The sequence below is a fragment of the Egretta garzetta genome, unplaced genomic scaffold (genome assembly GCF_000687185.1).
Source record: "Egretta garzetta isolate BGI_Z169 unplaced genomic scaffold, ASM68718v1 scaffold197, whole genome shotgun sequence".
In the NCBI taxonomy this organism is placed as follows: domain Eukaryota; kingdom Metazoa; phylum Chordata; class Aves; order Pelecaniformes; family Ardeidae; genus Egretta; species Egretta garzetta.
The window spans coordinates 3837202-3850044 of NW_009260274.1; the positions used below are offsets into that span (position 1 = coordinate 3837202).

General features: G+C 40.0%; 1 protein-coding gene across 1 annotated transcript in view; it reads right to left on the minus strand.

The window, feature by feature from the left end:
- The window catches only part of GTDC1 (glycosyltransferase like domain containing 1), a 180801-nt gene that overhangs the window by 37814 nt on the left and 130144 nt on the right, over positions 1-12843 (minus strand). The window lies entirely within an intron of this gene.

Consider the following 12843-nt stretch of genomic DNA (forward strand, 5'->3'; position numbering starts at 1 on the left):
GGTTGTTTGTGGCCTAATGACATGGGCTAAACACGTACCATGACATGGAAGTGGGTCTGCTTACCCAACAATCCTTGCCTGATTTCTATAATGACCAACTGAAAGAATCCATCACAACTTAGAAAAACAAAAAACCCACCTAGGAGGACAGGAATGAGTTGCATGTCCATTCACAGGATAAAGGCAACTACCCCCTTGTTTCTTCACAGGTGTGAGTAATGAACACTATGAAGGGGAAACTGAGGCAGGGCTCCTCATGACCTTCCTGAGGCACCACAGTCAATATCAGATGCCCCTGGCTCTTCCATCTGACGTTCAGACGTTTTTCCACGCTGCAGAAAACCCTTCCCAACAGCAGGATGCATTTGCACAGTTATACCGAGGCCACTGAACTCGTTTTTCTAATACATGAAATGTAACATTTTATGCAGATCTAGTTTTACTATTTGATTTAAAGTAGTGATGAATTACAGTCCTTGCCCAGGAAACACTTGAGCGAAGCTCCTTCATTCAAATATGACTCTTCTAAATTAACGCGAAGAGGACTACATCCATGGACACCATGGGATCCTCACTCTAAACGCCTGCCTGTACCTCAAGTTAATTTACCCAATTATTATTTACTTACAGGCCTTTCAGTGTGATTATGGCTCTCCCAGATAAGTAGAGACATTTAAATTTTCCATTTCCTTTTAATTTCCAAATGTTTACACACTATAGCCTGTTTATTGCACTGTTTACCAAAGCCAACGCTTGCTCCACTTTATAAACCTCCTCCACAGTTTTCCAGACTTTTATTCCACCACAGCTTGGTTCTGGGCTGTGAACAAACCACTCCCTTCCCTCTTTGTCAAAACAAATATTCCTGTATGCCGGAATCATCCACTTTACCCTGCAAGGGAGCACCTTAAATGCAAAAAGACCCCTTTTCTTCACAATTACTACCAAAATACACACACATGCACACACAGTGAGCTTAACTGCAGTTGTACTTTTGACTAATTGCTCCGAGGATTTTTCTTCAACCCCCTAAATCTCCTTTCCTAAGTCAGTACTCTGCGTAAGTACTCCACACAATGTGTATTCTTTGATTTGGCTTGCTGTCCCCTGGCATAGGATTTTCATGTTTATCTACATTTTCAAGCCACTGCCCAAATCACCTACGAGGTGTACCTTTTTTCCACTGCTCTCCATCACTCGTTGGAGCTTCTCTGTAGATACAATCAGGAAAAGTCCAATCACATTCAACTGCCTCATCCAAATCCATTACCCATGTTATAAACAAGACAGGTTCCCAAATGAACCTGAGTTAAACCATTCCCGTCTCAGTGACTTAGCCACCCTCAGATTCTCAGAGCATAAAAGTATAAATTCAGTGTGGCTAAGTTCCATACATATATGCACTTAACAGCGAAGTCGGCATTTTGATGGTCTAAGCCGAGTTATAGACCTAGAACCGGCTGGTGGTGGCTCCTCTGAAGTAAGGCCACATACCCATGAGGATATACTTGTATATATTTAGGCATGGGAAAAGCTGAAGGAGGAACAGGTTAAGGGATGTGCTCTAAACCACCACGCCTGTGACTGGATTGAGAGGACTGATTTACCACACCAAATTTAACTAACAGATTCTGAAAAATCATCGCCATTAAGAAGAATTGCTTGACATGTGAGAGGTCGGACTACCTAGGCAGGCTGCATCCCCCCGCCTGCCTTTAATCTCCTGGCCAATCATCCACTCAATGCACCATTTCCAGTTCTGAAGAGGTTTTCTTCTTCGTTTTCAGCCCCTATAAATCCGATCCGTCATTGCAGAATTTCTAATAATATTAGATAAAACTTCACCGATCTCTCTCTGGAATAAACTAATTAATATCCTTTATTTAAGACGTGTGTGTGCAATCAATTCCATGGTATTTACTTGTATTACACACACAGTATTCATCATCTTGACAATTTTTATAAGTTTTAGGACACTGTTTCACTTAACAGTTTAAAAAAAAAAAAAGATTTATTTAATGGTTAACTTTGGAACAAGTTATCTGCATTAAATTCCATTGTTTTGGCATAAAGTAGTTCTGTATATTTTACTAACAACAGCGGAGACATGATAAAGGGTGTAGGCAGAGAGCCATAAACAGCTTTCCCTGCAACCCACAGCCTTCGTGTAAAGGCATTAATTTTTAGGACTTTGATTGGAAGACGTCTCTGCACTCAGCCACGTGGATTTTGCTCAATACAACCATGTATGAAACCTTGTACCTGAATATAACAATTTTAACTGCAGAAAGACCGTTGTAAATCATATGTAGTATAAACTTGTCCACATGATTGGAATGATATAATGGATATTGGAGTCCCTAACCACTAGCTAATGTTCTTTATGACACTTAAATAAATGACCTGAAAATAAACTAATAACAACACAAAACCTTCTAAACCTGTTCACGTGCATTTCCCAAAAGCATGCTGGAGAAAGACAATGTCTAGTTAGCACATTTTTTGCGTTTACATTTTCTCCAGAACATTTTTGCTCCAGCTATTCTATTTTTCCTCTTCCAGACTCACATTAATTCTTCTTTTCTGCAACCTTCCAAGAGACCCAGCACCTGCCCAGATCTCAGTCATTTATAAACATCAAGAGCTTGCAGGACTTCTACATCACCATCCAGAAGTTTATAACCTGGAGAAAAAACATGTGCTCCAGTGTTTTAGTTGGAGCTAGTACCTGCTCCCACAAAGATCATCAGAGTTTTTTAAATCCTTGTCCAAATTTCAGAAGATACAACCTCAGAGAGGTTGGTTATGGAATAGCAGAGCTGGGCCAGGAGCAGACATAGGCTTAAAAGACCAGATACAAGGAAAAAAAAAATTATGCTGAGGATGGCAAAACAAGGGGCCAGGTTGCCCAGAGAGGCGGTGGAGGCCCCACCCCTGGAAACATTCAAGGTCAGGGTGGACGGGGCTCTGAGCAACCTGATCTGGTTGAAGATGTCCCTGCTCATGGCAGAGGGGTTGGATGCCCTCTAAAGGTCCTTTCCAACCCAAACCATTCTATGATTCTGTGATTCTAAAAAACAAGCTAGAGAGCTGCTGCAGCAGATAGGTAGGATTTAGTTGTCGAGAAGGAGGCATCATTTTTCTCAACCTTAGTTAGGACACACACTAGTCACAGAAGAAAAATGCCATAGCATTCTATTTTTAATAGGGAGAAGGATTTTATTGTTATTATTAATCTATGGCAGTCAAATCTTGTCCACGTGAAACTTGCCAGAAAAAAATTATCACCAAGGCATACAAATATTAACACTTTCAATAGATGCCTCAAGGTACTGTCCTTTATAATTAAAAAAAAAAAAAAAAAGGAAAATGTTTTTCTTTTATGCATAACTCATATTTAAACACTGAAAGTTCAGAACGAACTCAAGAGACTTACATATCTAATTTTAGTATCACGACTTATTTTCAAAACTTTCAAATTTATTTTTCTTTTATTTTTTCAGATTTTTGAGGCTCTCTGGCACATTTAATAGTCAATTTTAAAACTTTATGAGAACTTTTTTAAAAGATTAACCCTTGCAACCTTTCCCTTTTTGCACACTGGGTATGGATATGTAATTAAAAAGATGGGTTAAAAATTAAACTACGTTCATATATAATGAAAATTCCTTACACTAAAAGTCAGAGTTTCAATTTAAAAATTTGCCATTTTCAGCAACAATTTTTTTTTAACTCCCCACTCTATATATTATCTGTTTTCTCTTCATTTATGCCATGAAACCCCGCTCTGAGGAAACCCATGTCCTTTTCCCTGAAGCAGACGTGTGCTTTCCCCAGCTCCTTCATAACACGTTGCCGTGTTACATCGCACGTGTTCATTCACAGCACTTTGCTTACCCTAACGAAGAATTCCTTATGGGAACTGGTTTCTTTTCCATAGCACCAAGAGTCACTTTGTGTACCATTTTATTAAAAAAGACAACAAAAAAAAGGATGGAAGGGCCACGATGTCACCTCTCAATGAACAGAAACCACATTACAGAGACTAACTGGAGTGCTGGTTTAGGTTAGAGCAAATTATACAGGCAAGTTCTGTGTGTCGTGTACTGGTTTGAGTATGAGTTGTCGACAAGCAAGAATAATTTCTAAGAATGGATACGAGCTAAAAAAAAACTAATTGAGAAGTTGAATTCATAAAACCATAAAAACTGGCCCTTCTGTAACTGCAGTTACATGTGGAAGCAAAGTTAAAGACAGTTCCGAAAGTGCCATGGACTTTTTTTTTTTTTTAATTCCATTGCCATTAAAAAGTTTAAAAATGATAAAAGGAGATAGTCGTGATCAGATTATTGGAAACCTTCCCCAGGCCTTGGAGCTGGAGCACACACATTTTAGAGCTGCCACGTTTCCTTCGTCACCGACGCACCGTCACGGCGTAACTTCGCATCTAACAAGCTCACTGTCGGAGAATTTCCTTTGTCTCTCTTTAAACAGGATCACAAAAGTCTCTTTGCTCACTGTAATATTTTTAGTATCATTTCTGTGACCTAAACCACTAGCGAGGCTCGTGCAGAGCTTCTGTGATTCGGATACCTGGAGTCCATTTGGCTTGTAACTGTTGTGACATTCATTTTTATGATTTGCAATGACGGGAAAAATACACTTTTGCAATTTCTTTCTGCTTCCCTGAATTTATCCTGTTCCCGTGCTGAATTTGTTCCCCCCGTTACTACAAATGAGTGCAAACCAACACAACCACGCACACGTATTACTGGCCAAGCACTGTACAAATACCAAAGCCGCGTGGATATCTCTGAGTTTTTTTAAGTCAGAATTTTGTCCACTGTGTTCTATGGGGGCCAAAAAAAAAAAAAAAACAGGTCATGAAAGCAGTTCTTTGGAGGCCAAACTGGAACAGACAGCAATTACATTAGTATATACTTGGGTTTTTATATGTATATATAAACTTATACATTTATATTTTTATATTTCATGTTACCAATCACCTGATAGCAGTAAAACTGATGCATTTATATTCACCTACTTCTCAAAAGATTGCAACAAATGACAAAACTAGGTGACTAGCTTCAGTTCAGTGATTTTTTTTCTTGATTTTTGTTTCTCTGCAACTCCTGCCACATTTTGCTCTACAGCAAAAAAATTGTTGCTGAGCGTGGTCAGGTGTCCCAAAGCTACGCTCCAGTTCAAACCTAAAAGCTCCAAAGAAGATTCCCAATACTTAGGGAATTTGATATTAGGGTTTATTGAAGTTGTCACATACTTTCAGGGATCTAATTTCACTTTCTGATCTTTAGCAATGGTTGTAATTCTTCATTCAGAAGAGGGAAGAGATTACTTGTCAGCAGTAATCTCTAACACAGATAATGCCATATAAATATTAGGGGCTTATAAGCATGGACAAGGATTAGGAGCAAAGAGAGAGAACAGAAAGAAAACTGAACAGAGCCAAGATTAAGCACTGGGAAGGGCACGGCAAAAGAAAATACAAGGTCTGCGGCTGAGCTTGTCTTCCCACAGTAGAACATATATTTTCCTGGGTAGAATAAGTAGATTTCCCTGTTTGTGAGCTGCAAGATATAGAAGTACGGAAATATTATTTGAGATGTGATCATTTCCTGCTGTCATCATCATCATCTCTCTTCTACAACACAGGAGAGATACGGAATAGACTCCAGGAATCACTGAGGTCGGAAGGTCTCTGGTCTGACCTTCTGCTCAGAGCCCATCCAGTTGGACCAGTTTGCTCAGAGCCTCGTCCAGTCAAGTTTTAACTATCACTGAGACCAAGGATGAAGACAACTTCCTTCTGACAAATAAGCCAAAACTCTGCTGTCTTGGCAACAAATTATCTGAACGCAAGAACCCTTCTCACTCCAGAGGTGTGATGCTGAGATGCTCCTGGAGAAGAGAGGCTGGATCCAGATCCACCACAAGCAGCTGGTTTTGGCTCAAGCGGTAACCTGGTCTCTTGGAGTGGGGAAGGAAGACGAGACAGGCAGGAGAGGAGAGATGTCAAGAGCAAAGAGCAGAAAAGAAACAGGATCATTCTGATTCCTCAAATCGTAACTTCATTTTTCCAAATAATTTCTGAACAAAAATATTTAGCATTCATATTTGATACTGCCAAAAGTTCTCACTTTTACTTAGCATTTACACTTTTCTTTCGGATCTAGTGTCACTCTGATTCGATAACACTCTTGTAAGTTTACTCTCTAAGATGCTGAATCTGTACCTCGATATAGGGAGGATGGTCAAACCAATCTCTTTCCCATCAATATTACGTTTGAATTTCTAACATAACTGAAGATGCACCGTAAAGCCCACATCCTGGATGACCAGGATTTTAATTAAAGTGTTCTTCACTCCTTATTCCCCAAAATACATGGAAAGGTACCACCTTCCAAAACACATCCTGCAGTGAAACTATGCAAAACAGGAGCAAAGGCAGGTGAAACTACTCCAAAACAAATATATCCCTAAAAGTCTAAGCTTTCCTGGTTTTGAGTCCTCTGTGCCGCTGTTCTCGTCGGACATCATTTCAACCAAAAACATGCCTAGCCTGATCATGTACTTGTGGGATGATTCCATTTTGTTACATATTTACTCCTGACAAATTACTTCAACAATATTTTAAGTGCTTCAGGTCAGCAAAAAAAAAATCAAATAGTGGTTACTCTGCATTTTAATACTGGAAAGGAGACTCTGGCCCCACTGAAGTCAAAGGCAAAGCTCTCTCTCACTTCAAGAGAGACGGAGTTTGACCCTAAATATATTATTTCTGAGTTCACATATTCAATTCCCTGAAATCCTTTAACACTAAATGCAAGAATCTGTCCAGCTGTAATTTCCAAGAACATCATTCTCAACAAATGGAATGGTGATAATTTAAAAACTCCTCAGAAAGATGGCATTGAACAATACGTATTTTATAACACAGATGAAAATATGCATTATTTTGTGCAAGATATGAAAACATGAATTAATTGATAGTTCAGGTAAAAAAAAGTAATTTTCTCTGTAATTAAACATCCTGACTGTGTAAGATCTGCTACAGCAACACTGCAAGGTGACAGATACCCTTCTGGAGCCCTAAGAGTCACCTTGATAAGAACTGCCAGAAACTTAGAAATTGTTGACTTAAGTTCTGCTTCTGCAGAAGTTCAAAAGAATGAATTACACTATGGGGAAAAAAACCGAGGCTTCTGAGAATTGCAAGGTTTTTAAGGTTCTTTAGGATCCTAAAGGATTGGTCATGTTTATTAGTGCTTACTTCAACAGAAAAAAAACAGCTCAGCTCTCGAGTGCTTATTTAGAAACTGCGACTGTCACATATAGCTCCAAACAATACAGTATCTCTTCTTGCTAAACAGAACGGGAAATGGGTGTTTGAAAACTGATATCACACCTTAAATCATCCTGTCTTTTTTTTTTTTTTTTTTTTATTTAAAACTAATACCAGGATCCTGTAACATATAATTTCCTGTTTTGTGGAAAATCTTCTAATCAGGATATATAGGATGGATGTCCCCTTTAAACAGGCTGGTTTGTAACATACGCAATGCAGAAGGGAGTGCTATCATAACACTTCAATAGTTAAGTGACTTTATGAGAAAAATACTTCCAAATGTTTCCTAAAACCTTCCAAACCGCACCAAAGAACATTATCGTAATATTATGTTTCCCTATGGCCTCCAATATTTAAGCTTGCTATTCTCGAAATGATACTTGGATGAAAAATATAAGTTTATGTAATGTATAAATTGTTCCTAGAAGAAAAGTTGCCTTTAAAATTACTCCGTATAGATATCAGATATTTTACATTTTCAATAGCCTTTCTGTATTAATTGAACAAATAGTATGCTAGGGCTTTGGGCTGCACGTGAATAGTCTGCGTTTTAAAAGCTGAACAGTCGCCGTGTGATCTTATTCATAGCAAACACTGAAAACAATAACTGTCCTAACCGATTACGTATCGAGTTACCCTTAATAGATACCCATACTCCTTGCACAGTATACATAATCCATATAAACTGTATACCATATATCAATAACATATTCCAGCGAATCCACCATCAAAGAGTCCGTTTATAGTAGGTTTTCATTTGACTCGGGGTTGTAATGTTCTGTACAAGCATAAGCTAACCATTTCAGTGATTCTGCCAGCAAGCTGCTTTTTGGCAGATTATTGGCAGTACATATTGGCAACAAACTAGTGCAACTAAGCCCTTCTTATAACTTACAGGTAAATAATGATTTTAATAAATTTATGTAAAATGTTCCACTTGCTGACATCTGGTTTTGATAATTCACTCGACTGCGCAAATGCAAACTTCTGTGTGTTTCTCAGGAAAAACACATATTTCACCTTAATTATTTAACACTTTCCCAGTTACCCCAAGAAATAAATAAGCAATGAAGCCTACTTTCACTTGAAGGTTTAACTGAAGAAAGCTTTATCTGGAAAAGCTAGAGAAATGAATTAAAAATAATTGCATGCACACAAAAATCTAAACCACATTTTGTCATCGATAGAATATCCAAGCAATAAGACAAGCGCAGGGCTTTTGTAGAGTTATCTCAGCCGCAGGGCGTTCAGACTGGATGGTCCAGTCAACTGCCTCCAGCCCCAGGACCCTGGGGTAATACAGAGGCTCTGACCCCCACCTGAAAATGCGTTACTATACGAGATTTATTTGCACGTTTTCTGCACTACAACTGGAGTTGAAACGCATACGCATTTGTATCTCAGCCAGGCAGTGTGGTTTAGAAGAAACTCCGAGTTTTAATCCCAACTTTGCTGGTGGGTCAGTGTCTCATTGTCCAAACACCAAAAGTCCCTCTCCATCTCTAGAACCAGAATGGCAGTAAGTGCTCTTGCCCTAAAAGGATCAAGTTTTGACAGAAAGCTCTAAAAAGGTTATTGCTAGTAGTAGCAGTGTTGTTAGAGGGGGAAAAAAACCCCGAAAAACCTCGGACTCCCTTTTTCTGGTATAAATCAGGATGACAGCGACGCTGATTTAAGATCACTGAGAATCTGCCCTTCAGCATCCAGGTACCAGAAAGCCGCGCTAGCACATCACGGGGGCTCCTCAGGAAGCCTGCACTGCCAAATCCCTGGAACAGACACATGGTCCATCACTGAGCTACCTATGATATTAAAGACTGTAAAACAAGATGATAAATACGCTTTTTTATCAACATCCTTGTAGGCTATGAGCTGGCAGTCACCAGAATGGTGACACATCTGCACGAGGACAGCAGGAAGGACGGTACTTACCCCATAAGGAGATGCAGACATGGGAACAGCTTGAACTAACACCCAGTCTATAGCGGGACACGGTCATCTTGAACGTTACTGCACTAAATATATTGGTTAAAAAAAAATAATTAAAAAAAAAAATCAGAAACCTTGGAGGTGCAAAGGGCTTGACCATGACTGTTCAGCCCATTGCTTTGCTTCTACAACTCTGTACGTTGTTCGTATAGATACGCCCCAAACGATCATGGTAAGCAGTGCTGCTCTCAGTATGGTGCTTTGAGGTTTCTACTGAAATAGGTCAAAAAGGCGAAAGAAAGGCCAGCACATGAGAATTTAAAGGCAAGTGATAAAACCAAAATAAAAGTATTTCATAACACCAAGGAGAAGTTTCTTCAGTTTTTTCCTTCCTCCTAAGTTTGAGGGGAAACGGCCTCAAGTTGTGCCAGGGCAGGGTTAGGTTGGACATTAGGCAAAATTTCTTCACCGAAAAGGCTGTCAGGCACTGGAAGGGGCTGCCCAGGGAAGGGGTTGAGTCCCCATCCCTGGAAGTATTTAAAAGCCAGGCAGACGAGGTGCTTAGGGACAGGGTTGAGTGGTGGGATGGCAGGGTTAGGGGAACGGTTGGGCTTGATGACCTTAAAGGGCTTTTCCAACCTAAACGATTCTATGATTCTGTAAGTCCAAGCCACCACTTCTCAGGACACCGGTTCCCCGACCTGCCCTGCTCTGTCTGGTGTCAGCTCCTGCCCGCTGCCCCCGTGCTCTTCGCGCCCTTCAACCCCACGTGCTGGGAGCAACACGTTCCGTCTCTTGAACACAGAGCCATAATTAAGGGAAGTCGGGTACTTTAAGAGGTTTTACATAGCAAATGGCCATGCCCGTTCCGCTTGTGGATGCATCTCAAAGTTCTATGAAATAATTGTTTTAAACTGAGCCTGTAATGAGTAGGGAACAATTATTAAGCATCAGATTTTATTTGGGCCCAATTCAGCCTAGAATTTGCTTGCTGATTTTGAGCATTTATTCATTTATGGAGTCAGCAGTTTAGGATTTTGTAAGGCTTGGCAACATTGTTAAAACCCCGTGAATTCTTGTTGAGATCTATTGGATGTGCTGGTAAACTGGCTGTTGCTATAGTGGACTTGCTTTTAATTTGATCTGTTTCAAGGATTCGGTATCCTTCCAGCATGTTAGAAACCTAAGGGCATATATTTGTATTGTTTAAAGGCAGGAAATTCTGTGAACTGAAATGAGAACATATCCCTTTTGCCTTTATGGACTTTTGTTATTTTCTCTTCCTTTTGGGGTTTTGGGAACAAAACCAGTGAAAGCTGAAAGCTCAAACAATAGCAAATTACTTTCAAGGAAAAAAAAAAAAAAAAAAAAAAAGAGTAAAAGACTAAGCAGACTTTTACAGCTTTATTCATACACTTTGTATATATGTAAATTGGACTTATCCAGGCATCAGAAAATACTATTTGCAGCAGGGCCTTAGCCTGCAACAGGATCATACTGTTTTTGTCATAAAAGACTGTGGACTTTGCTGTTTTACTTTATTTTTATTCCTTTACTACCTTGTATTAACTTGTACCCCACTGACTTCATGACAGAGCCTATTTGTTTCATGCTAACCACAGAACTAGGGCAATCACATTTTTATTTTAAGGAGAAAACCTACGAATCTTTGTAGCTCTTTCACTTTAGCTCCTTGTCCGAAGAATCCCGCATTCCTCCTTTAATTGATGCAAAAGGTAGGTCTGAGTTCTGGGACCATTGGCTCCATACAGACATATGAAATGAGAACTGGGTAAAGATGAACGGGGATGCATATTCTGCTAAAATTAAGAGTTGGACAGATACCGCCCTTTTAGACAATCACATCAAACTTTCTTACAGCAGCTCGGTACTAATTAGCAGAAGGACTGGAGGCAGCGTGGCTGCATTAGCACGGATACCTGATCTCAGCAGGATGCATTAATCCCAGAGCAGTACCACAGAAACATGTCCGCACCGCTTCTGGTGCTCAAACTAGCTTGGTTAGAGGAAAGTCTCTTTATTGCACATAATGAATTATACCGTACTGCTTTACAAGAACAGGGTTATAGGTTACAGCCACGCTTACGGCTCTCAGGAATACTCCCGCCGCATGACGGGCTACAGAGATCCAACTAAGGCTGCAACAAAACTTGCTGGAGGATAGCTCATGCGCGGCAACCTCGACCGCAGCCATTTCAGCAAGAGCCTAAACACTTACCCAGCACTTACACAGCGGTGTTCCTTGCATATGGCGTAGAACAAGCTGACTGTTCCTATCTAATAAGCTTAATAGCTAAATATAAATTACAGTGGGACGTAAAGCTTGAGACACTCGACACCCAAGCTACCGCTTGGCCACTAGATCTCTCCTAGCTAGCATTTCTCCAGACTCGCTAATCCCCCTTCCTGGACAGCAGCAGTTCTGACAGTGGTGAACTGCAGGACTTTGGTTGATTTGCTTTCATTTGGCACAGTGCTTCGTGCCCATCTCAGCTACTCTTGGAGGTTACGACAATGAGACACCATCAATCATCACAAACGCAGCTCAGCTGTTACCATGCAGGCAAAGCCTTTGGTGGAGAAGAAACTTAGTAAGAGATTTGAAAGAGCACAAAGAAGAGGCTTTACTTTAAGCGCTGGCAGTAATGACTTCCAAAGAAACACTCCTGACCATCAACCCTGGGGAATAAAGAGCTGAAAGGTACTCATGTTCATCTGTCCTGTAGATCCCTACATAAAGGCAAAGGGAATCCATAAGTACCAGCTGTAATACTTCTACAGTCTTTCCTGCAGAGGTGGGCAATGAAGAGGAAGGCTTGGTTCCCACCCAGACATCACAGGGTACATCACCTTCCTGATGGAAAAGGTAGGGATCCAAAACCTAGCACCTACGATAACCACAATTAACCCAATAACCATATATTCCTTCTCATTCAGAGTACACAAATTTAACAGTTTTGCCCAAGTGGTCAAAGCACAACTAACGCAGTATTTTGACATGTAGTGGCATACAAATGTTTACATCATATATCCAACATCCATATGCACAACCATAAGGCACCAGTTTACAGGTCCCGCTTACCTTATTCTCAGTCCTTCTGAAAATGTAGTTAAAGACTCTTAGGGCAAAAATTACAACTAAGTTCATGAACTACACAAAAAATTGGCCGTGACGCCATTTATTAAAAGTTATGATAAATTAGAAGGTCCAACTAAAAGGAGCAGATGCACTGTTTGCAAAGTTGTAGCTGCAGACAGAGTTTTTTCTGCCAAGATCAAAAGAACAAGGTGTTCATATAAATGGCATTTTATTTTGATCCTATTATTCTATATGAGCTCGAGGAGAGATCAAAGGAAAAAGTACCCAGGTTTCACTATTAACACTTAACATAGCCCCAGTCAGAAAATCCTTTCCAGATTGTTAGTGCAATTTAAAGCCCAGCACTTTTTTGTTGTTCTGTTGGGTAATATACCTGAGCGCACGGTTTTGATTCCTTCACCACCTTTTCTGTTCTGGAAAATTGCTT